At 40.1% G+C, this 24,832-nt stretch overlaps 1 long non-coding RNA gene across 1 annotated transcript in view; it reads left to right on the top strand.

Moving 5' to 3' along the window:
* The window catches only part of LOC127055702 (uncharacterized), a 102,312-nt gene that overhangs the window by 75,896 nt on the left and 1,584 nt on the right, over positions 1 to 24,832 (top strand). Inside the window, exon 2 of the long non-coding RNA XR_007775576.1 lies at positions 23,236 to 23,278. This is a non-coding gene — a long non-coding RNA (uncharacterized LOC127055702). The remainder of the gene's footprint in view (positions 1 to 23,235; positions 23,279 to 24,832) is intronic.

The following is a 24,832-nucleotide window of genomic DNA, read 5'->3' as shown; positions in this document are numbered from 1 at the left end:
ATTTATGTTGCCGTATGTGAACAGGACAGATCTAGAGCTGATAAGATCTGTTAAGACACTGGAGAGGATCCTTCCTGAACAGCTTCTGGGAATGGACAAGCACCTATCAAAGATGGTCAAGATCTTCTAGGTCTGCAACCTATACAGAATTTTGCCCCTTCCATCACATCTGTCACCTGAGCAGTTGTTAACTCATGGATTGACCATGGTTGTTCCTTCTACTCTGGGCTGCTAGCAAAGTAAATTCAAAAATCTGAGCCTAGAAGCTGCAGCTAAGCACCAGACTCCAGAAATGAAAGGTGAATGCATTTACCCACTGCAATCCCCAACCCTGAATTACCTTCTCTGCACCTGGCTGCCTTTCCAAACACACTGAATACCGGGAGTTTTTCAAGACAAAAAGGGTAGGCTTGCCAGAGAATATATGATTTCTTTGTCCTATACAGTCACTTGAATTTGTGGCTTGTATTGTGGGAATGGACATAAACACTCTCCATTAGTTTTACTGGCCCCAGTTTAACGATTATAAACTTTCTTATGCTGCAGTCCAGGAAGGGACTTCACCTTTCAAGGAGTACACCGCTGTCGGTCTCTACTGTAATTTTTCTGTCTCTGTGTTTCCTGTTCCGTTTATTAGCTACCTTTACAAATACATCAGAGGAGCCAGTTCTATGCAACTTAGTATACACAGCTTCTGCGTAACAGTCTGCTCATCCAGTGTTGTGTCGGGCACATGTGGACATGTGGAGGCAGGGCTTATACTGAAGCATGAAAGACCAGGCAGTGCGAACATGATTAAGGGGAGCCCCTTTGATGTGTTTGTATCATAGCAGAGTTTATGGAACTGGGAGACTGGATGCAGATTGGGATAAACCTAATTTTGCTAAGCTTATGTGGAATCCTGTGTAATTTATATAATCATAATTTGAGAGAATGAGGCCAAACCCCGCAGCCCTTATTCTATCTCTGCCTTTCAAGCATAGGGACTAATGGGGAGGGATGTCAGGCACACTGAGTTAATGCTTCCTTTCCTTGTACATTTCCCAAATCCTCTTAAAGGAAACATGCAAAGGAAAGGAGGAGCCTGATCCAATTCCATTTCAAGCACATGGGAATCTTTCCATGGACTTCAGTGGATGGTGGATCTGCCCTTAAGTATGTTGTTTTTAAAGGCAGTGAAATAATCTAAAATTATTTTATTCCCAAATGAGATACCTTATTAAAACAATGTTTAACCATAACGTAAGCAATAATGTTAGAGATCAGGATTTTATTTTGCAATAGTATTTAAATAGGGAGAGGGTTTTCTAACAGAAATTGTCCCAAGGATGCAGGCTCATAGGAAAAAGGTAAAATGAAGCAGAGGCCAGTTGCTGGAAAGTTTCAGGCTGGTTACCTTAGAAGACTCAATGGGTGATGGGAAATAGTCTTGCATTGTCTCTTGGATTATCGTGCTGAACTACCTGGATCACATAAATGAAAGTTTCCCAAGGATGGTTTTAATTAGGCACCCATTGTCTTCCATATGTTTCCAGTTTGCAAAGATAAGCATACATGTAGCTTGCTTGTTGGGTGTAGATTGCCTTCTTTGTTTGACTGCCTCTCTCTGGGGAATATAGACCACTTCACCTATATATTTCTAGCACAATGGCTTCACATGCAGAAAATGGAGACTATCAACTTCATCAGGTAACACTTTTAAGGGCATTTTAGCATGTCAGTATCTGTCTTTTATTTTAATTAGACTTCTCTTCACTAGGGCAACAACTATGCTGATTTTAAATTATCTATGCAGCCTTAGAAGACAAGGCATATTTTATTTACAGGAGAGTATAACTTCTGCTCTAGGCAGGAGGAGAGAGTAGATCAACTTTAACCATATACAAACTTTGAGACACCTTTTTCAGACCAGTCTTGACTCATCTGCTTTGTAGAATCTCAGGTTATGATTTCCGTTGAAGTGTTTGACAATATTGATTGTCTTGATTAGATTCTGTTAGATCTCTGCTATTTGTGTGTATTAGATTCTATTTAAAAGATAGAAAGACATAAGGAGGGGAGTTTACCTACCTGAAACCACATGAAGCACAGGACTTCTGTATAACAGCTTTTAAGCCAAGCCTATGTTAATTTTAGACTGGCTGATCCATAACATAATGAGATCTGTCAAGTATAAGTCATCTCATTGCAACTGAAATATGAATAGACATTCCCCTATAATAGCAATATCTAACTGCTGCCTTCCAGATAATGTGAAAGGGGAGAAGTGACAGGAATGTCCCGTTCCATACTGAGCAGTGGTCACATTTCATTTTAATATCATTAGGGTCTATTTGGCACTTTAATCAGTGAGATATCTCGCATGCCGAGAGTGTTTTATCACTGGACAGGAAACTGCAAGATGACTTTTGTTCCCCTCTCCTTATCCATTTGATCAGAATTGTCAAAGGGTTTTGGAAGCAGGGGTGTGTGCGTGTGCTGAGGTTGGTAGGGAGAAAAGGGGGTTAAGTAGTGTTTGGAATTGTTCCAGTTCTATTCACCATTTCACCAGCTAATGCTATGAGAAGGAAATGTTGGCAGATAAGATGATTAAGAAAAGAGAATGAGGGGAGTCATTTTGCTTCTTCTAGAACAGGGGTAGGCAACCTATGGCACCGGTGCCAAAGGCGGCACGCGAGCTGATTTTCAGTGGCACTCACACTGCCTGGGTTCTGGCCACTGGTCTGGGGGGATCTGCATTTTAATTTAATTTTAAATGAAGCTTCTTAAACATTTTAAAAATCGTATTTACTTTACATACAACAATAGTTTAGTTATATATTATAGACGTATAGAAAGAGACCCTCTAAAAACGTTAAAATGTATTACCGGCATGCGAAACCTTAAATTAGAGTGAATAAATGAAGACTCGGCATACCACTTCTGAAAGGTTGCCAACCCCTGTTCTAGGAAATCCATCCTGTCTTTAACCTGGGCTCAAAGCCTGTTGTACTGCAGCCTCTTCCTCCACCTGTATTTCCAGCACTACCCCATCCAGTTTGTCCAAAATGTTGCTGCTAGCTTCATCATTCTCACCTTTTACTCACATCTCTAATTCCTTCACTGGATTCCTCTTCTGTCCACCTGACTGTCTACCTGCCTATCTATCCATCTGCTTGAGCTGGGGTAACACTTTTTCCTGTGAAAAAATCCAAGTGAAACATTTCCATTTGAAAAAAAATGTTTGTCAAAAAAAGTGGGTTTTGATTTTCAAGTTTTGTATTTGGGCTTTTCCTCTATTTTCTCTACTAGCAAAGGTGTGTGTGGGGGGGGGGAATAGAAAAGGAGATAGTGCATGTGGTGAGAAGGAAGCGGTTTTGTATTTACATACACACACACACACATACACACTTTCTCTCACCTTTATACTTTTCCCCACTGGAAAATGGAGTGTGGGTGGAAGTAGAATGCAGTAAGCTATTTTACTTTTTTAAAAGCACCCTGCACACTAATGTTGCTCTATAAATACAAGAATAATTAAAAATGATCATGAATAGAGAAAAAGAAGGTGATTTGGATGGAATAACAGATGACCCAGATTTTCATCCCTAAACTGGAACTAACCAAGCCCAAATCTTGCACAGCTCAAAACACTTCTGAGAAGTAAACTCTTCCTTGACCCCTCTGAACAAGCTCCCCTACTTGAGTTGATATTCTCTTCCTGGAGGTTGAGGTGTTCAGCAAATGATGACCTCTTTATGTCTCCTGGGCTGGCTGATGTGTACCACCTTGTAAAGCTCCAGAGATGTGCTAGGTTCAGAAGCACCTCCCAGCAACAGCCTCCTGATAACTTCTATTGTTCCTGGTGATGTCTCTAAACAAGTTTAGAGCTCTGTTTGATGGAATACACTCATCTGCTTGCCAGGTGCAGCTCAGGCTTTGAAAATGCTGCTTGCTGATAGATCAGGTCTGACAGGATTGAAGTCTTTTCCCTGACAACTTTTCATGCTTGGTGGTGCTGGTATTCTGTCTGAATGGGTGGAGGGGGGAATAGAACTAGATAGTTTCCATTTATTTTGCCCACAACTCAAATATCTTTTGAATCTAATACCAGAAAGGCTATGGATTATAGATTTGTTCATTTACAAGTATTTCTATGCCTCTCAAGTAGATTCTAGCCCTACTGAGAAATTAATCCTTTTTTGTGTGCATAGAACATAATCAACATTTTTACAAAAATACCTCAGATTTTTTACTGCTGTTGGAAATTGTGGCCCCTCAAGTGAGACTGAGTCAGCCAAGTTCCATTTGTCATTAAAATGTGATGTACTTGACATGGCGCATTCCAACCTGGAAATTATTTCCACGTTGAAAATGAGACAAACATTTTTACATAAGCATAATTAACCATTGAAACCATTTACCAAAGGTCTTAGTGGATTCTCCATCACTGACCATCTTTAAACCAAGATTGGATGTTTTTCTAGAAAGGTTGCTGTATGCACAGCTCGGATGGAAATTTGCTCCATATTAAGTGCAATAATAATAATTAAGCAGACGAATTACCTCTAGAATAGAGTAGCACAATTATTTCATTATTGGCACATAAAGATCCATTTTACAGATGAATAAACTGAGGCACATAGCTGTGAAGTGACTTGTTACATGGTGAATCATTAAAAGAAATGGGGAATAGGACCCATCAGTCATGACTAAAGATGGACAAGAAGTAGTTTTCCTGTCCTGCAAGCTTTTTTAGAATTTTTCCCATCCCAAATCAGGACAAAAAGTTTAAATCTCAATTTTTCACAAACAGATAATCCAAAAACCAGCTCTGGTCAACTGAAATATTTTGTTTCACTGTTTACCTTTTTTTTTGTATAAATAACTAAAATTTCAAAACAGAAAGTTGTTTAGAAGTGGAAAAACAGTTTTTTCATTTAGAAAATGTCTAACTGGAGCTTTTCAATAATTTAAAAAATAAATGAATCCAGGACATTAACTAAAAACAACCCTTTCCAGTGAACACTTTTGGTTCAACAAATCCGGTATTTTCTAATAAAAAAAACCACACCAAACTTTTGTCAGAAAATTCTTACCAGCTTTAATCATGACTCCTAGCTCCCCCATTCTAAGCATTAGACCACACTGTCTTCCACATTTTCAGTTCCCATATTCCCATGGGATTCTGGCTGGGATATTTGAGTGCAGAACATTCTCAGCCTCAAAAGTACTTGTGTAGCAATACAGTTAACATAGCCCCAAGTCATAATGCTGGCTTAAACTCTGAAATTACTTTTTAATATTGTTATTATGTTAACTGTGTAAATTATTAAAGAAGTGTAATATTCCAGCAACCATGAATGGCAGCTGAAATTCAGTTCAGTAATGATACAACTCATTTGTAGATGGAATCATGCTATCTAGTGGCTTGGATAATTCAAAACTCCAAAGATTATTTCTAAAGTAAAATAACGGCCAAAATTTCTAAGGTTGGGTGCCTGAAGATAGGCACTTGAATGCATATTTTGACACAGAGGGCCCAACTCTTAAAGGCGTTTAGGTGCTTAGTGGAATTTTCAGAAGCACCTGTGCACCTAATTCCCTTTGAAATCAATAGGAGTTAGCATTGAGGTGCTTTTGAGAATCCCAACAGGTGTATATATCTGCACCATTAGGTACCTATATACCTTTAAAAATCATGTCTCCTAGGTCCTGATTCAAAGCCTAATGAAGTCAATGGGAAAATTTCCATTGTCGTCAGTGGGCTCTGGATCTGGCCTCTAGACATGAGCCACACAGGTTGTTGAAATATAAAAATCTGCTCAGAGCTACACTGCTCTTCAGAATGGTGAGAGGCCAGCCCATGATCCTGTCCCCTACTCTAACAGCCAACAGAGCAGGCCAGGTATGGAAGGGAGAGAACCTTCTTTGGGAGTAGCACAGTAGCTGCAATCCCTCTGAGTTCAGAGGCACGTACCTGCTGCATCAGACATAATGCCTCCTGGAGCTGGTTCTGGTGCTGCTCCTTTGCATGTTGGCTCTCAGCATGGGTCTGTGTCTAACAGGCACAATGGAGCCCATGATGTTTCTGCTCACAGAGAACAACTTTAGACCCATCTGCTCCGGCAGCAACAGATCTTCCTTCATACTTTTATTAAGCAGAGAGTATAGTATATTCTTTTTCTCTGCCTGTTCCTGTTTTGTGGCTTTGTGGTTTGGTTAACATTCTGATGTGTTCTTTCTTCTTTAACATCTGTCTTCCTAAGTTTGAGGGAGATGGCTGTACCATTTCCTCTCTTTGCTTTCTCTTTCTTCTGCATTCTTGGATAGTTGCTCCAGCTGTTTCCTCTTATTGATATTTACTTTCTTGTTTTGTTTTGTCTGCAATTCTCTGTACCTTCCTTCCAATGTTTTTATCATTTCCTTCTCTCTTTCTCTTTTTCTTGTTTAGTGTGCAATCCCTATGATAGAAAGTTGGTGAGACAAACTAATAGGTATGGAGCAGAAGAGTTTAGAATCCACCAAAAAAACCCCATGGCAGTTAAGATCATAGACGTACATCCAAAAGGAGAGCACGCTGCTTGCATGGCTGGATTACAGTATAGGGACAATAGTCATGTGGCGAGAACCAGTGCTCATGAATCCACATGATGACATTACAACCTAGACTTTCTTGGGTTTTTTTTTTTAAATGGTTCTAGTCCTTTTGGTGGTGCAGAAAAGGCTTGAAAATATGACTCAGCCCCACATTCACAACAGATGTAGCAACATCTGCCTGAGTTTGCAGACAGCCTGAAACAATACCTCAGAGGTGTGTCTGTTACCCCATTCATCTTAGTGGACTGTGAATTTACTTTTTCGAAGGCTTCTGCCAACATCGCCCAAGCAGAGGACTGGGAGTCAGTCTAGATGACAAAAAAAAAAAAAGATTTGAAGATCAGTTTGGCTAATATGATTTGAAACACCACTTAACATCTTGCATCCACAAAGATAAAATGTCATGTTCACTGCTCATGGTGCAACCCAGATTTCTGCTAGTTTTTGGAATACCTTAAACTGATCTTGAGTATTTGACCCCTTTACCTGATGTCTCCAGATAAGAACTGAACCACATGGATGTGGGGGTAAAATAGGAGAAGCTTATGTTGCTGCTGCTCAAGATGTACCTATTATTTGGATAAAGAAAGACTTTGAACTCCAGTGCTATCAGTCCGGCATCTTGCACAAACACTAATGGATTAATGTGAGTGAGAAAGGAAATTGTATTTGTGCCAATTGCAGGAGTGAAATACTTAATTTCCCCATTAGTCTATCAGGTTAGCTCATGTAAATAACATAATTAAATTTGTCTACACTCACCATGCTATATAAATAACAAAAATAATAAATTTAAGGATCCAAAGACAACAATAATATAAAATTAGATAAGAGGCTAGGAGGGAAATAAATTAAACAAGCAAAGATAGAATAATACATCAGTATTAGAGATAGGCCCACCCCTGAATCCTAATACTGCCAATCTTTGGGGCTGGTTGGGAAATAGAATGTGAATCCAGAACTGAATTTGAGTTTCCCAGCCAGCACCAAAATCCCAGTTCCAAAGACTTCGAAACTCAGCAACGGTGGGAAGGAGGAAGGGTTTGAAAGCTAGATCTGCATTTTGTAGCTCAAGGCCATCTCTTTTTGGAGTTAAGGAGCAATGCTGTATGCAGGTCAAGGCAGAAAGCTATTGGTTTAAGGGTAGCAGCTGTTTAGATATGCAGAGATTATTGCAGAACATGCAACTGTGAAGATGAGGAATATGAAAGCGAATAAATATCAAAGATGTTCAATATCTTGTAATTTTTTTCTAGTTAATTACTCAAAGGCCTGATCCACTGAGGGTCTGACCATCTCCTGGGAGGTGTAAAACATGAGGGCATTCAGAATCTTTCAGGGGTGCTTTGCACTACTCTGGATTGCCCCTTCTTAATTCTTTTTTATTTATACAGATACTGTAAACCAGGGATGCTGGAACATGTTTATAGTGGGGTGCTGAAGGCCATTGAACCAAACATTGAATAGAATCATCATACAGTATCTAAGATTATATTGGAAATCAGTGAGGATTGGAAGGCTGAAATCCTGGCCCCACTGTAAATCCTGGCAAAACTCCTGTTGACGTCAGTGGGGCAACGAGTTTCAACCCTGTGTATGACTGTCAACTCATCAGCTGAGCAGGGGCCAGCAATCAACTGTGTTGCGAGACTGGAAATATAGGCAGTAATTAATAGAGGCTTGAAGTTGAGTGAAAAGCCTGGATCTTCATCTAATCCACAGTTGTCTCTTCTCAAGAATCATCTGAATGTGTTACCTTAACTGTGTCAGAGTCTGCCATTTTCCTATTCAGGATGGTCACTTACACGAAACATGTTGACTCATTAACACCAGGATGTGGCATAGAGCTGTCACTTATTTGTGTTCTTTCACCAACACTAGGCATATAAATATTTCTAGTAAAGGAGGGTGAATCCAGAATAAAAAGTTCATGAATGTGTTTGAATATTTAAATAAATTCACCTTGTCCATGCTCAGGCACCTTGTGTGTTCGCTGTCAAGGTTTGAGTAAATCTTACTGGCAAAAACAGTAATGGAAAGTGAAAACCAAAGTTGCACACACAAGTATTTATAGATATAAGGTCTTACATTTGCATTCAGAATTCACAGCTTGAAATGTTGACACTGATTTCCAGCTAAGAAAGACAACCCTTGCCATGTGACTACTAGACAAATGAAATCTAAGCTACACAGGTTGAATTTTAAATATGCAATCAGTGCATAACGCAAAAAGTGGAAATCATGATCTGTTTGCTGGCATTTCATGAGCAGACAAAGAGGCCAGCTGAGTTGAATTCATTATTTGTTCAGCTCTTATTCTGTGCACATGAGCACAGATGACTGGATCTATCTTTGTTTATTATAATCCTTTTGTGTAATCTTTAAGGGCTCTGATTCAGGAAAGCAATTTCAAAGGAACTTAAGGACTTCCAGAGAATTTAAACACAGGCTTAAATTTAAACAGGAGTTTAAGTGTTTTCCTGAATCTGTGATTAAAGATATTTTATAGATAGGCAGATAACTAGATAATTCTTCTCTGGTGCAGTGCAGAGGGGAGGTAGAATTGCAAGTTTCATAGTGCATGTCTTTTATCTTCTAGCAGAGCCTCCAACAGTTATTCTATGATCCAGTGACGCTCATGGGAAACTCCCATGGCTTCCCATTAGTATTTCCCATAGGATGAGCTATATGATGTGCTGTAAGAGTGAGTTCCTGAATGACTATGATAATATGTCATAATTATTCAGCAGTGATTTAGATCCCCAGTGATACCCTGCAGTGGTTTGATCATTGATTTATTTTAAATTGCGATAGGTGCCCATTTTGAATAAGTATGAGTTCAGTCCAGCATATTGGGCACAGTGCTTACTACAATGAGTATCCTCAGTCCAGCAAATTCTTGCCCATTGGCATAATATTAATACGAGTAGCCCTATCAACTTCAGTGGGACTATTCAGAGTGGCAAGTACTATGCTCAGTAGTAAGTGTCTGCGGGAACACAACCACGATTTGTATAAAAGAATGATTCTCAATATATTTTCCAAGATCTTAAAGGAAAAAGCATGAGACTTCTTTGTATTGTGGGAACAGCTGAATGGCAGCCTGAGATAGGACAGCACCAATGCAGGAACAGGAGTAGGAGTTCGTTCAAAGTAGTAACAGCAGGTTTATGAGCTTAGTGACTTGATGAGCTGTGTTAAAAGAAGAGAACTCGATTGCCAGATGGAGTTTTCCCTGGGCTCTGATGGGTCTATTGAATAGGCACATAAATTAGAAATGCACAGGATAAAATAACTTACAAGCTAAGGATAATTTAAAGAAGACGGAAATGCTCTGGAACACAGAGGACAGCATCTGGTAGTTTCAGTCCAGCTGAATCACCTACATTTTAGATTTTAAGGCTACGACGGCTGACTTGCTATGAAATCACTATAGTTTTTTTCTTCTCTGCTTTAGTTAATTTCTCCAGCATGGACAAATGATCATGAGCTCTGGGCTGCTGCCTCAAACAAGCAGCTTTAAGTAAGAAGACTGGGAGGGGGAAGTGTAGCAAATTATGGAAATGTAGCATTCAAAGCATTATGCAAATTAGTGTGTATTTGAAATATTATTAGTTACTTGATGTCTTGTTGATCTAATAATAGTCTATACTTCCATTATGGAAAAAGAAAAAAAATATGTATTATGACACTACTTTATACTTACCATGTTCCCATGAGGCTATCCAGGCTGTCAAAAAGCCTTATATGCAAATCTAAATATATGTGATTTAAGGGTGTAATGGGCCATGTGAAATCCACAAGAGTCCTATGAACTGTTAGAACAGCAGCTGTGATTGCTCATTGCTGCTGCCCAAGGAATAAGGATAAGGCTATCCCAAAGCTGCCAGCTACAGAGCATTACTCAGACCCTACCAAAGGAAATTGGGAATTTAAAACGCGAATGTATTTGTCTCATCCCACAGCTCTCAAATTCATTATTTCAGTGTCTGTAGCAAGCCTCGCAAACAGCGCTTCTGTGATGCATTGATGTTCAACCCAGACCAATTGGGGATTGTCACCTGCAGTGTAACCCTGGGTTCCTTAAACGTTATGTTGCCGTGACTCACAGCCCAAACAGCAACAGCCAGCAGACAAGCATTCAGCTAACACCCTGGCTTCCACTGCCTGTTATTTTTTTCAGAGTGACCCCCCACTGTGGAATTTCTACCATCTGCCTAGTAGTGTCCAACCCTCTCCTGGAGCACTCATAAAAGTTATCAAGTTCACTTCTCCTTTAAAGAGACAGTAAACAGCAGCTCATTAATTTAACTGGAGTTGGACAAACACTTTCATTTCAATCACAGCACTGTTGATTTGTATTAAAAGTAAAATAAGTTTATGAAACAAAAAGACATAGGTGGAAGTGATACCAAGTATAAGGCATTACAGGGTTACAAGCAAACAAAAGTAAAAAAATTTGCTCCTGGGACTAAAACTTACTTTCAGGAAGTTACAATCTTTGCCTAAGCAGGTTTCTCATTTAATCTTAGTTCTGAGAGATTTCAACTCCCTTGGTTGAAGGATCCAACATTCTGTGATTTCAAGAGTTCTGGCCCCTTTAGTGATGGACACCAAAATGGTTTTCTGTCCTTGCTTATACAGTGAAAGCTGTGTTATCCAGCACTGTACCAACCTGAAAGCTCTAGAAACTGGCATTTCTGATATCTCTCAAAACAAATCTTCAATCTAGTAACTGGGACCAATGCTGAAGCTATTCAGGACTCGAGCATTCCGAGAGCAATCAGACTATGCTCAAGTTAGCCGAGAATTCTGTTCTTTCTGTTCGTATCCGCCATTGTGATCTGTTTACTACTTGGTGTATTGCCTTGTATTTATCGTAAAATAATGCCAGCCTACAATTATGGCATCCAAAATACCAGCGAAAAGCAATGGAGAGAAGGGTAAGAGTTGTGTTGACATTAAAGTAGAAAACAGATATTTGTACACATCTTGAAAAGGGCAAGTTTGGGAATGTGTATTCATTTTATTGTATTCTAATTCTTTGAAAATTGGTAATGCACTGGTAAGTATAACTCTTAGTTAACCGGAATTTTTGACTAACCGGCGCTCTCCATTCCCTCAACATGCTGGATAAGAAAGCTTTTACTGTATCTTCCAAAGATATCTGAAGTTTATATCTCACTTCAGGAGGCCCTCCTGGGGGCTCAGCTTGCTGTGTCTGCCAGGGAGTGATACCATTTTGCAATCTCCTCCACCCCAATCTGATAGTCAAGATTCCCCACTCACTAGGCCGATGGCTTGTTAACCTTGTATGTAAATGTACCTTCATTGTCTTTGACCACCAGACTGGTCAGACAAGCAACTACACATTCCATTGCCTAGGGCAGACTGGGCTTATTCACTGCTTGCTAAACACATTTTAAGAACATAATTCTAGCCCATGTTTATAATTCTGTGTATACTCCCTGTACATATACCACACAATGATTTCAAGACCAGTGTGTTACCAGTTTATATGTGGGATACCTTATATGACACCTTTTAGATACTGATTATGACAACAGTGTATTAGGTGTCATGAATATGTCAAGCCAGACGAGAGTTGCTGACACAGAGTAGTGAACCACCAATGGGCCCTTGTGTCACTGCTCCCTTGGTAGCTTTCAACAGTGAAGACTGAAATTCAGGAACGGAAATTCCCATGTGAGTATTTCATTTATGATTCCTCTCGTGTAGGGATGTTTGCTTGAATGATCATTGTCTGTTTAAAGAGACAATGACAACATGCAGATGCTCACTGGCTTGATTTACCGTAACATCCAGGTATGAGGCTTTTGACTAGAACTGCTGTAATGCCGATCAACAAAAGAGAGAGAAATTACAGGATGAATAATAGAGCATTGGACTTCTAGGGCGTGATCCAAAGTCTGTTGGTGTTATTGGGAGTCTTTTTGTTGGCTTCAGAGCACTTTGCAACATCTCCTGGAAGCATCTTTCCACTAAGGTCCCTCAAAGCACTTAGCAATCTTTAATTATTAATTAAATATATTTCACTTTACCAAGATGGGGCAAGTAGTATTATCCCCATGATTATCATAGTTCTTTTAACACAGTGCAATGTTGTGCCTGGCTTTTCACCAGGTGAACTGAGTGAAGAGGGTATAATAATAAAACCTACCCTACATCAATATCAGAAGTCTTTCATATGACACGTGTCAGGGTCAGACAGAGTTAAGAAAATGTTTTTTCATTCCTGCTTTACAGAGGTCTGCAACTAGCAAAATTCTGACTGTATGGATGGGGAAACTGAGGCAGAGAGAAGTGAAGTTACATCTCCACAGTCATACAGCAGAGGCTGAGCTGAGATAGATGCCAGGTCTTCTGACTCCCTGTCCTGGGCCTTGTCCACTGAAACATGCTGTCCCATACTGAGCCCCAGGTCCAATAAGCATCCAAACCAAATTTATAAACCTTTTGAGGTTCATCTATTGCCAATCTGATTTTGAGGGAACATTGCCTAAACTTGAAGGAGTGAATGAGTACAAATAGGTTTGCTTACTCTGTCACAGTGAATAGGTTTCTCCGTTTCCCGTGCACTTTGATTTGTAGTTTAGGTGGTAGCTTAGCCAATCTCCATGACAAACTCATGTGTACATGTGTACCATCAAATTATGAATTACTTTGTTTAGAATAAGTTTATTATGGAGATGATTACATGTTATTTTTCTCTCATTCCATATCCTCATGCAGAAGGAATGCAAATAATTCTCCCAGCTGTGAGCAGCGAGAATCAGTCCTCTCCAGAGCCCCTGGCTTCACTGCACTCATTCTTTAAAGAATTATTCGTCAGCTTAATTAGCCCTAAAGGAAGCACTTGTTTCAAATTAGGACAACAGTTTTTCTGAAAAGGACATGATGACGTTAACAATGGCAACTTGTTAAAATAATAGGGCTTTTAGGCTGGGTTTTAAATGAGGCTGAGTGAACTCAACCACTTTAACTCAGTTAGGTTTCTGATTTAGCCACTGAAAAATCACCTGTATTGTGATAATTCAACTCCTGATGAACCACTGGCCTCATCAGCATCATATTAGTACAATTACATTGCTCTGTAAAGGGTCAAATATTGTCAAAACTGCAAGAAGTTATGCATCTAAGTCATGATATCTTTGAATATATGTAGGCCATGAAACAGACATGTTTTCAAGCTCCTATCTGGCTTATCCATCCCTACCAAAAATATCAGAAACAGGCACTGTCACTATTTCCAGATGCTCAAGCCTTCCACATCTGAAGAAATGTGTTCAAATCCTGATAAAGCCACAAATAAAAGGAAGTCTGGGTGATCTCAGTCTAATACATATTGCTGGTATCCAAAACCTGACCCACAGTCTAGGAAAATTAGGACCCAAGGTCCAAGTGAGAATGGCTAGTGGAATTTCAGGCAGAATTAAGATACATTGGCAGAACTATGTAGGGCCTAGCACTAAAGGCTAGGACTTGCTGCTGGCCAGGATTAAGGTGCATTGCCAGCTTTGCATATTAGAATATTTTGCATGTCAGCATTTAGGCACTCTGGGAGGGCTGTGTGAGAGCTCAGAGCTAAAATAGCAGAGGGGGTGCTCCATTTAGGACTGAGATGCACTGGCAGATTTCTCTATGCATGAAGTTTTCGAGCACCCACCTGCATTGTGCTTGCCTTCACCAGTGATGCTAGTCCCATACTATCATGAGCACTAAGGTGCAAATTTAAAACCCAGCTCCCACCCCAAATGGCCAGGCTGAGCACTGGAAAGATGCAAAGAGAAGGAGAGTGGGAGGAAGCTATCCTCAGGAAGCAGAGGATCATGGGCTCCTGGACCCATCCCTTCTTTCTGCCTGAGTGTCCCCCCCCCCCCCCGCCGCCCATGGCTGGAGCCCTGAGGCCCACTCCCCAGAGAAACCCAGAGCCTCCATCCCCTCTCCATAGCTGGAGGAACCCCTAGGCCAGAGCTTCAAGTCCCCCCAGCTGGAGGAGCCCTGGGCTGGCTGTAGTCCCCCACACCACGTCTCCCCTCCTGAGCCCCAAGCCAGCCCCCAGGAAAAGCTCATCTCTTCCTGAAGAACCTGAGGTTTTGATATTCACCATGCAGGTTCCGGGGCAGCGGCAGAGGCAGTATGTGCTACTCAGCTTCCTGGGTTCCTCAGTAATCTTCCTGGACTCTAGGAAGATTACTGAGGAACCCAGGAAGCTGAATAGCACATACTGCCTTCTGCTGCCCTAGAACCTGCATGGTGCATAATAATAAGCAAAAGCTTCCCTGGCAAGCCCTTCAACCTGCGTCCAGTGGCTGCAGCTCCATCAGGGGAGGCTTAGCCTGCCCTGACCTGTTATACCCGCTGCCTGTGCAGAGGCGCCAGGGAGCTGCTGCATGGAAATGAGTTCAGTTCAGAGGTGGAAATACTCTACTTGGACCTTTGCGCAGACCCCTATGGGGATGAAGAGAGATAGGAGGATCTATGTGGTGTTGGATTGTCCATGCTTTACAACTTCCAGCCCCTCAGCCCTGCTGTGTCCAGCCATGCGGCGTCCGCTCCATGATGGGGATGGCCATGTTCCTGTCTAGCAGAACCACACTGGTTCTGCTGCCAAGTGATCCTCTGCAGCAGCAGAGGAGGTGGCTGGGCTTTTCCCTAAATGCAATGATGTCATAGTGGAGCTGAAGGAAAAGTTCAGACCTATCCTCCCATATTTATGTGTGAACTCTAACATAGCTGGTTTTCATTTCTCCTGTTTTTTGAAAGGCTTCTCGTTAGTTTCACCATTAACTTTCTGGCCAAAATGGGATAAATGCAAGGTGATCACACAAATACAGAGGCGCTAGCAATCCACCCTCACAGCTAGCCAAAAAACTGGGTGGCTCCAGACTTCTTGTTCGGCGGCAAAAAGGTAACCAACCCCACTGAAACTGAAGCACAATCTGATCATAAAACACTCCAGTTGTTGATCGGTGAATTTATTTAAAATGCCTGAACAATCTAATTTTTGAGCCATCAAAACAACCCGTTTCCTCAGCCTCTCTGAAATGTGAATGCCTCCCTCTGTCTTAATGTCCCTTTTTGCATACGAGTCAGAGCCTTTTCTTTCTGTTTCTTTCTTAAGTCAGAGATGATGAAAGCCTTGGGCCACTCAATTCAGATACAGGGACAAACAGGAAAAAAAATAAGTGAAGGCATGAATAACACAGTAGGAGAGGTGACCTTCCGTGGTTCTCTCCTGCAATGGCCCTTTCTGCAAAGTATAATTTCTGTGTTTATTCCCTGCTTACAAAAGTAATTTGGAACATATTTTTTTCAGAAACTATTCTGCCTTAAGCACTCTCTTTTATGGATTGACCACTATTGTGCGTATACTTGAACTGAAACCACAACCTCAAGCAGGCAAGGCAACAGCTTCAATGGAGACCATTTAGAGAAAATTAGATGCTCATTTAAAGAAAAAAAAAAGTGGGCTTTTTTCCCTTTCAGAAATTATTTTCAAACTGAATCCTCTATTTCAACCCAGAAAATATCTTTTCAGTTCCTGGAAATGTTCTTTAATTATGAGTCAAGGCATGTGTGTGTGTGTGTGTGTATATATATATATATATATATATATATATATATATATGTGTGTGTGTGTGTAATTATTCTATGTGTAATGCTCACAATTAGCTTTGATTCACTCTATATTTTTATATTGTACTTAAAAAAGCTAAGTTATCAACTCAATATTCTGGTTATATATTTTCTGTCCTAATCAATTGTTTCCAGTGTTTTGGAACCCTTGCAAATTACATACTACTTTCAAATTGCACACACTGTTTTTTTTGTTTTCGTTGTTTTTGTTTTGTTTTTGTTTTTGTTTTACTATATGTTAGGATCACCAAAAATGCTTTTCAGAGTGGGAATGATCAGCATGCCAAGTATCAGAGTCCCAAGTTCAAGTGCGCTAGAAATAATGGAGAAATGTTGCTTTCTCCCACACTGGAGGTGCATGGAAGATAAATCAGGTACAGGATAACCAGGTACCACAAGTCTATTCAGTGGTGACTTTTCTCTGATCTGCATGAAGGAAAACCTGCAATTGACACAAATGAGAATGCGCCCACCCCAATAGATATTCATAGAATCATAGAAATGTGGGTCTGGAAGGGACCTTGAGAGGTCATCACGTCCAACCCCTTGTGCTGAGGCAGGACTAAGTAACCTGAGACTATCCATGACAGGTGTTTGTCCAACCTGTTCTTTAAAACTTCCAGTGATCGGGATTCCACAATCTCTCTTGGAAGTGTGTTCCAGAATTTAATACTCTTATAGTTAGAAAGTTTTTCCGAATATCTAACCTAAATCTCCCTCGCTGCAGATTAAGCCCATCACTTATTGTTCTACCTTCACTGGACATGGGAAACAATTGATTACCATCCTCTTCATACAACCCGTAAACATATTGGAAGACTGCTAACAGGTATCCCTCCCCACCACCTCAGTCTTCTTTTCTCCCAGCAAAACATGCCCATTGTTTTTTATCCTTTCCTCAGAATGGAAAGGGTTAACATAAAGGAGACCCTAATGGTAACTGATCACCAGTCAAGATTTCTTTATGGGTCCAGTCACACCTCATTTCAATGCTCAACTGCAGTCATCGGGCCTGTTCCCAGGGTTGGCTCTACTGTTTTTGCCTCCCCAATCAGTGCCTCAAATTGCTGCTGCAGACAGTGGGGGCTGTCCGTGTGCTGTTAGGGCGGCACGCGCGTTTCCGCGGCAGTGGAAATTCGGCGGCAGCTTCTGTCTTCAGCTGGAAGACAGAAGCTGCGCTGCCGTGGACAGTAAACATAGAAGCTGCTGCCGAATTGCCACTGCCGTGGAAATGCACATGCCGCCCTGACGGCGCATGGACTGCCCCCACCGTCCAGCGGCAATCCAGCGCGCTGCTTAGAGGCAAAAACACAGGGACTGCTGCCCCTTGTAGATTGCCGCCCCAAGCACCTGCTTAGGAGGCTGGTGCCTGCCTGGTCCCAAGCAGATACATGACAACTGAGGTAGAGGAGTTACATCACTGTGTGTCCTTCTAATCTAGTGTCGCTCTTCAGGCATAGCCCCTCACCATGATAGTAGAAGTGCCTTCTGCAGGGACGAGTATGTTGTGAAATCCTGAACAGACAAGAATAGGCTGAAGCAGTCTCAGACTAAAGACTGCACAGCCTACTGGGGAGGATCCATCTGCCTAGTGACCGGCTCCTAAAGCTGAGCACTGAAATATGAATTTGTTCCATTGTAATTGCAATGCTCAGGTTGCAAGTGTCTTTCTTTACATTCACTAATCTGCATTTTTGAAAGCAATCTGTATTGGTGGATCACTCCTCATTAGAGTCCCCCTCATCATAGCCCTCAGCAGCTGTCGCTTTCTCCTGCCCACATAAGCAGCCTCAATTAGTCTCTGTTGCTCCTTTCTGATCCCTGCTCAGAGTGGATGACCTCTTGAATACCCCTCTGTGTGCTCTGAAACATGGCCAGGTTTAAAAATGGAATGATCCCATTAGCTAAATGGAAATAGCTGTGCAGAGAGGGGGGAAAAATGTGTTCTTCTAGTCAACAGGTTTTGATAACATGCAGTTACTGGCAATTTGTGAAGTCCGGGGAATCCCATGTCTTTGACTTATTTTACACTACCCGTGCCCAATAAGGTTTTTGAAGCTAGTACACCTACTGTGTTTTCTGTCAAACAGAGATTCCCTTTCCCAAGCTCTTTTATCTCTTCATCTACACAGAAGAGCCAGCATGATATTCAGATTAAATGTTTGGCAATTAGCTCTTAAATGACAGTTTATTATTTCATGTGATAGTCATAGCAATGGTAGGTTGAAGCCTAATGAACAATTGCCTGCTGTTCATACTAATGTCATCTCCACCACAGTGGGCATCCCATTACTGTTCAGCTTTAATGTACATAGTTACCCCAACCCCAGAATCTAAACGCAGCAGCAGCATTCAATCTGCACAAGCCCAACATTGCATTTATAGATTGTTAGTGGAGGGGACTATGGGACAAAGAATAATTGCAATTTCAAGCAGCTCTAGTTGTGCTATTCATTATTTTAATGATGTATTCTTCTAGACTGAAAATATGATACCAATAAGGTTTAATTAATGAATAAATTGTCAACATGTTATTGCTGTACCTGTATGAGCCACCAGATTAATCTCTTCTTGTTGAATAAGCAGCACTACAGATGCCAATGAAAATATTTCTGTCTATAGATCTTTTCATTTCAAGTGATTGTTGGTAGGACATTCCAGGGCTGGAGAATTACTTAATCACTGCCTTCTTTCTTCAGTGTACAAACTATTGGCCATTAGTCAGATCACTTTGCTACAGTTCAGGCAGGAATGTAGCATAGTCGAGACTATTTAGCTTTTCTTTGTATGAAAATATTAAAATTAATTTACCACATCAACATTTGTCTAGCTGTTGAAATCTGCTAAATCCATAGCATGTGGCAAGGAGAAAGGTACTGACCTACTAATTAACAATCAGAGTACTGGGCACTAGTCGAGGTGTTTTATCAAAAAGGCAGCATGCAGCTGTAATATAGAGTTGGAACCAGATCCTAAGCTGCTGTAAATTGGCATCCATTATTGACTTCAATGGGACTCTTGCTGATTTATATCAGCTGAGGATAGCACCCTTGGGCTTAAAGAGCAGACAGCTGCTTTTAGACGCCATAGAAATAGTAAAAAGTATGGCGGCAGAAATAACTAAAATGTGTTTGGTTTTATTTCAATTTGTAACATTGGAAGGCATTGATGTATTTACCTCTGGGCCACATGGAACAAGGATTGGGCCACAGTAAGCCAAGGGAAACAATCCACCTTTTCAATAAGATAAAAGAGATTAAAAGAACTTTTCTAAAAATGTATTTTATACATTAAGGAATAAATAAAAACACTTATTACCGCTGTTAGTGGCAGGGATTATTTCCTTTCATTTAAAACTTCAGTGGCTGACAGGGCACCCGAATGTTAGCCTGCAAAAGAGCTCAACTAAAATTCCCCAGGCAACAACAAAAACCTATATAAGCATATAAGCCATTTAATATGTCCAACCAACTCAATCTCTGATCAACCAGCAGTACATCAGATTCCAAAGCTCATACCTCTTAACCGTATCCTTGTGCTAGCCTGAAATCATTTTTCTAGGATATTGAAAACAGCTGCTCCTCTAATTAGTACACTGAGTGCCTCTCTTATTTTCTAGATTAAAGTGTCAAATTGTTTCTTTACAACACAAACAGGAGACACCTTAGAAAATTAGGTTAGAATCAGTACTATGTAGCAGCTAGCCATAATGATTTTAGAAATAAAATAATAAGATAGGTCAGGATATTTTGACTATTATATGACATGTTATAATGTGATGTGTCCTATTATGCACTATTACTGATATGTCATGAAATAAAAGTAATATTAAAATAAATACATTTCAAAATAAAAAATTTGTTTAGAAATTAAATGAAATTTTAATTTTTTTAAATGGCAAATTTCCCCCCACAAAATGGAACTTGTGTTTCAAGCCGCTGCATCACAGACCATATGGAGAACACCTGTCCACCCATCACCTCTTTTCCTGAAATGGGTGTAAGCTCATCAGAGACTTCCTCTGACTGCAACTCTGGTAGTATGTCAGGAGATGAGGGACAGTATCTTAGGCTATGTCTTCGTTGCAAAAAAGGTGGGTTTTCCATCAAGCGTGCTAACATCAGTAAAACCGAGATGGTGAAATCCTAGTGGAGACAAGTCACAGGTACGTTTTTATCTAGATGTAACAGCATGAGGTTAACCTAGAAGTTCTAGCTGGGGTTTATCTTGAGGTGAAAACTATCTGTGCCTTGTCTCCACTAGGATTTTATATTGCGATAGCTGAGTCAAGTTAACTAACTCAATGAAAAACCATATCTATTTTTTGCAGTGAAGACATAGCCTTGGGAGATAGGTCCCAGGTCATTTTAGGACATATAGGTCAAAATCACCATCTTAACATACTCAGTTGTGTTTTGTTATAACTAAGATTTTGTCATGGTTATTTTTAGTAAAAGTCATGGACAGGTCATGGGCAATAAACAAAAATTCATGGAAGCCATGACCTATCTGTGACTTTTGCTGATGCAGCTCCATGGTTTCTCCTGCTACCATGGTGGCTGGGAGCTGTGGGGTTCCATGTGTCCCCCTTCCCCCCTCGCAAGGCTGTTGCCCATCGCTGGAACCTGCTGGCTGCCAGCTCCAGTCCCAGGCTCCAGAGGCTGAAGCAGAAAATGTCAGAGGTCTCTGGAAGTCACGGATTCTGTGACTTCTGTGACCTCCATGACATAAACGTAGCCTTAGTTATGACCCACTGGTGTCTTAGATTAAGATACAAGGTGTGGGGCAATGTTTTTAAATTTCTGTCTTTAGGTGGATGGAGTGTGTGGAAGGCAACATTATTTGTTTCAGGGCAACAGAAAGTATTAATTCATCACTGGTGGCATGCTGTCGAACAAGTTTAATAGCTTCCATTGGGTCACTATCATAGCAATTAGAAGAAATATTTTGAATTGAAAACCAAAATATTTTTTCACTTCTTTATTCCCAAATCCCACTTCTTGGAAGTGTTTTTTGAGTGCATAATTGCAGCTTCTCCTAATGCAATTCTTTCTATACAGCATCTTCTGTGCACAATTATCATAAAATGTTCCAGAGCAGACTGCTGTCTATATGCACTACTGGTGCGTCAGCTGAATCTTTTTGCAGGGGCGTATGTGTCCGACTCTGTGATGCGAGTCAATTAAATATTCTTCTTGGATATTGGAAACTGGTCTGGATTACAGCTGCTCATTGCTTACTGAGAAACCTTCAATGGCATACTAAATACAAGGCAGATACGAACAAAGCTTCACAGCGATAGCCTTTAAACAATGATGCATAATTAGAAGAAACAAAATGGTTACTTGAATGGAGGACTACATGTCTCCCTCTTATACGTGCTCACCGAATCAGCCATTATCAGTTATCCGCTCATGATTATATAGATGTGCATCAAACACACAAGCAGGTGATGCTGTACTCAGATTCTCTCTAGCACCAGTGGGGTTAAACACTGAAGAGATATCATCAAGTTCTTCTCCCTGGATCAGTCCCATGTGGTTTCAAGTGCTAGAGTAGGGCTAGGGTTCAGAGCCAATGGTACCGACATGGCAATTCATCTTTCACAGGAAACCATACACCCTTTGGCCTCTCTCTGGTGGCTGCCCAAAGGAAAGTTAAGCATAGCTGAAAAATTGTGAAAAGAGCAGTGCTTGTCTTAAACAATATTAATTTTTATTCTCTTCTTTTTCTCTAATGTCCAAGAATGTGGTGAGCTGATGCTGAATGCATGATAGTTACAGCATTTGCACTACCACTACTGTGTCTAATTTTAGCAAACCATTCTGAATATAAAAGGTGCTACATTAAAGTGAATCCAAATTATGTTCTATTTTATTACCATATTGACAAGGAAATCCTTGTGTCTGAGGGTGTAGTGAACCCTCAGCTATCATGAGCAAGTAACTGTCAATGTTGTTGCCAATAGACTGAGTGAAATCATATACACTACTCAGTTCAAAGAGAATCCTTGACGTAAACCATTCATATGTGTTATTATGAGTTTCTCTGTTATTTGCTGAAACCCTTATTATAGTCTCAGAATACCAGAGCAGAAAACTCCTATGTTTCAGCTCACTTGTATACAAGTGGAAGGTAGAGTGTAAAGTGGAAGTGTAAAGTGCAAAAAATAAGAAAGATTGGAAGTTAGGAGACATATTTTACATGTAAAATTACCAGGCCAGATTCTTATCTCTGTTACTGTAGTGTAAATCTGGAGCGATGTGTTCACCTTCCGTGGAGTTCATCTCTCTTCATTGGCTGAAGGACTCTTCTCTCCATTTCCAATTTTGTACAGATTCAAACTTTCACAAACTTCTGCAGAAATTTCACATGTGACTGCTGGGCTCCAGCTGCATTATTCTCAGCAACACAGCCACTGTGCAGGTGACACCTTCAAATTGCCACTCAAAGCTCTGCTTTGAAGAAATGAGATTGTCCCTTAAGAAAACAGCATGGTCATGCATCGGATGTTGCCGTAGCTATTATTGTTCGAAAATGATGAATTAGGAAAGAAGAGAATAAGGGAGAATTTCAGTTTAATTCATTTTTCCTTCCCAGGTTTGTTGAGTTAAATTAGGGGATGACTATCCCCTGCCGTAATAGAATCACTTTCTGTGCAAACTTCTGCCTTCTACCATCTCACAGGTTGTGGGTACGCCTCAGTTGTATTCCAGTTTGGGGGCTCTTTAGTGCACAGGGTGATACCAGTGTTGAATTATGCAGTGATTATGTCATTCAGACAAATGGGGACAAGATAGAGACTCACCAAGCTCAGAGGTGAAGAGCTGTTGCCTTTTTTATTCTTGTACTACAAAGAATTAGAGATAGGTGAAGCAGTTCAGATAATATGTAAAGTCACTGAAACTGGAATAAAAACTGAACTGAATCGCATTAGAGGTTAGAAAAAGATGGATTAACTATTCTATTTGATTTTGCATGTCTCTTTACTTCCAGGTTTCAACCAAGAGCAGGAGCAGATGTGTGACTATTGCCACAAGTAAGACTGTTCATGCCTGATTTCTAGCTCCAGTGTTGTCAAATTATGATTCAAATTGTTTGGCTAAGAATCCAGGTTTTGGGTGCTTATATGAAATAAACACATAGAGGTGCCCTCTGATATTGCCTAAGCAGTAGATATGCAAACCAGTCACTGAGTTTCTAAGGTCATACATATAAAAACAGTGTTAACAATGATTAATTATTAATGATTATACTTAGCTGCTATGCAATTCTTTTAATTTTCACAGTGCTGCGCAAATATTAATGAATTAATCTGCACAATAACTCAGTGCAAGTAAATTTTATTATTCCCATTTTATGGTCCTTGTGAGGTTAATAGCAAGTCTAATTGGACAATAATTATCCACTTAGGACTTTGAAAATTAAGAACTAGTACTTCCAGTGTTTTTACATCACCAGAACAAGGGGACAGTAGTTCGCGTCCTTGTTATCCCATTGTTTAGCCAAGCAGTTTACATGCAAATCAAGACAAAAGTAGTAAAACAAAGCAGATGAACAAGGTAGATTGTCTCCTTTTATCTTGAACATTTGTCTTGCATCACTGAAACTCTTGAAGATGGCAGGACGTTATTCAATTTCCTCTAATATATCTTATGGGATGATTTAAGACAACAAGCTGTATTGTAAACTAGAAGTATTTTAAATCTTCATTTTAGGAAAGGAAGGTGGGATTTAATTACTGCCACGAACAGTTTTCTTATCATTTGCATTCACTTTTTTTTATGAGATTATAAGTTTGGTTGATAGTGGTAATAGCGTTGACATGATATACTTCTGTAAGACATATGAGTTGGTACCGCATGGCATTTTAGACTGGTATGAAATTAACATGGCACACATGTAATAGATTAAAAACTGGCTAAGTAGGGCTGTCAAACAACTAAAAAAAATAATCACAATTAATCACAAGATTAAAAAATAGCCTCAATTAATCACACTGTTAAACAGAATATCAATTTATTTTTTTATAAATGTTTTGAATGTTTTTCTACATTTTAAAATATATATTGATTTCAGTTATAACACAGAATACAAAATATACAGTGTTCACTTTATATTATTATTTTTATTACAAATATTAGCACTGTAAAAAGGTTAAAAAAGATGCAATCTAGGTGTGGAAGCATGAAGTGGCATATGAATGTTTGGCACATAAATACCTTGCAACACTGGCTACAACAGTTCCATGTGAAGGCTTGTTCTCACTCGCAGATGACATTGTAAATAAGAAGCAGGCAGCATTATCTCCCATAAGTGTAAACAAACTTGTTTCTCTTAGTGATTGGCTAACCAAGAAGTAGAACTGAGTGAACTTGTAGGCGCTAAAGTTTTACATTGTTTTGTTTTTGCGTGCAGTTATGTAACAAAAAAAATCTACAACTGTAAATTGAATTTTCACGATAAAGAGATTGCACTACAGTATTTGTATGGGGTGACTTGAAAAATACTATTTCTTTTGTTTATCTTTTTACAGTGCAAAAATAAAATAAAAAGTAGACAGGATCCCCACCCCAGGGCGGCATGGAGCCTA

This window comes from Gopherus flavomarginatus, chromosome 7, assembly GCF_025201925.1.
Source record: "Gopherus flavomarginatus isolate rGopFla2 chromosome 7, rGopFla2.mat.asm, whole genome shotgun sequence".
Lineage (NCBI taxonomy): Eukaryota > Metazoa > Chordata > Testudines > Testudinidae > Gopherus > Gopherus flavomarginatus.
The sequence above is the reverse complement of the archived record's forward strand: the minus strand, read 5'-3'. Positions and strand labels throughout refer to the sequence as shown.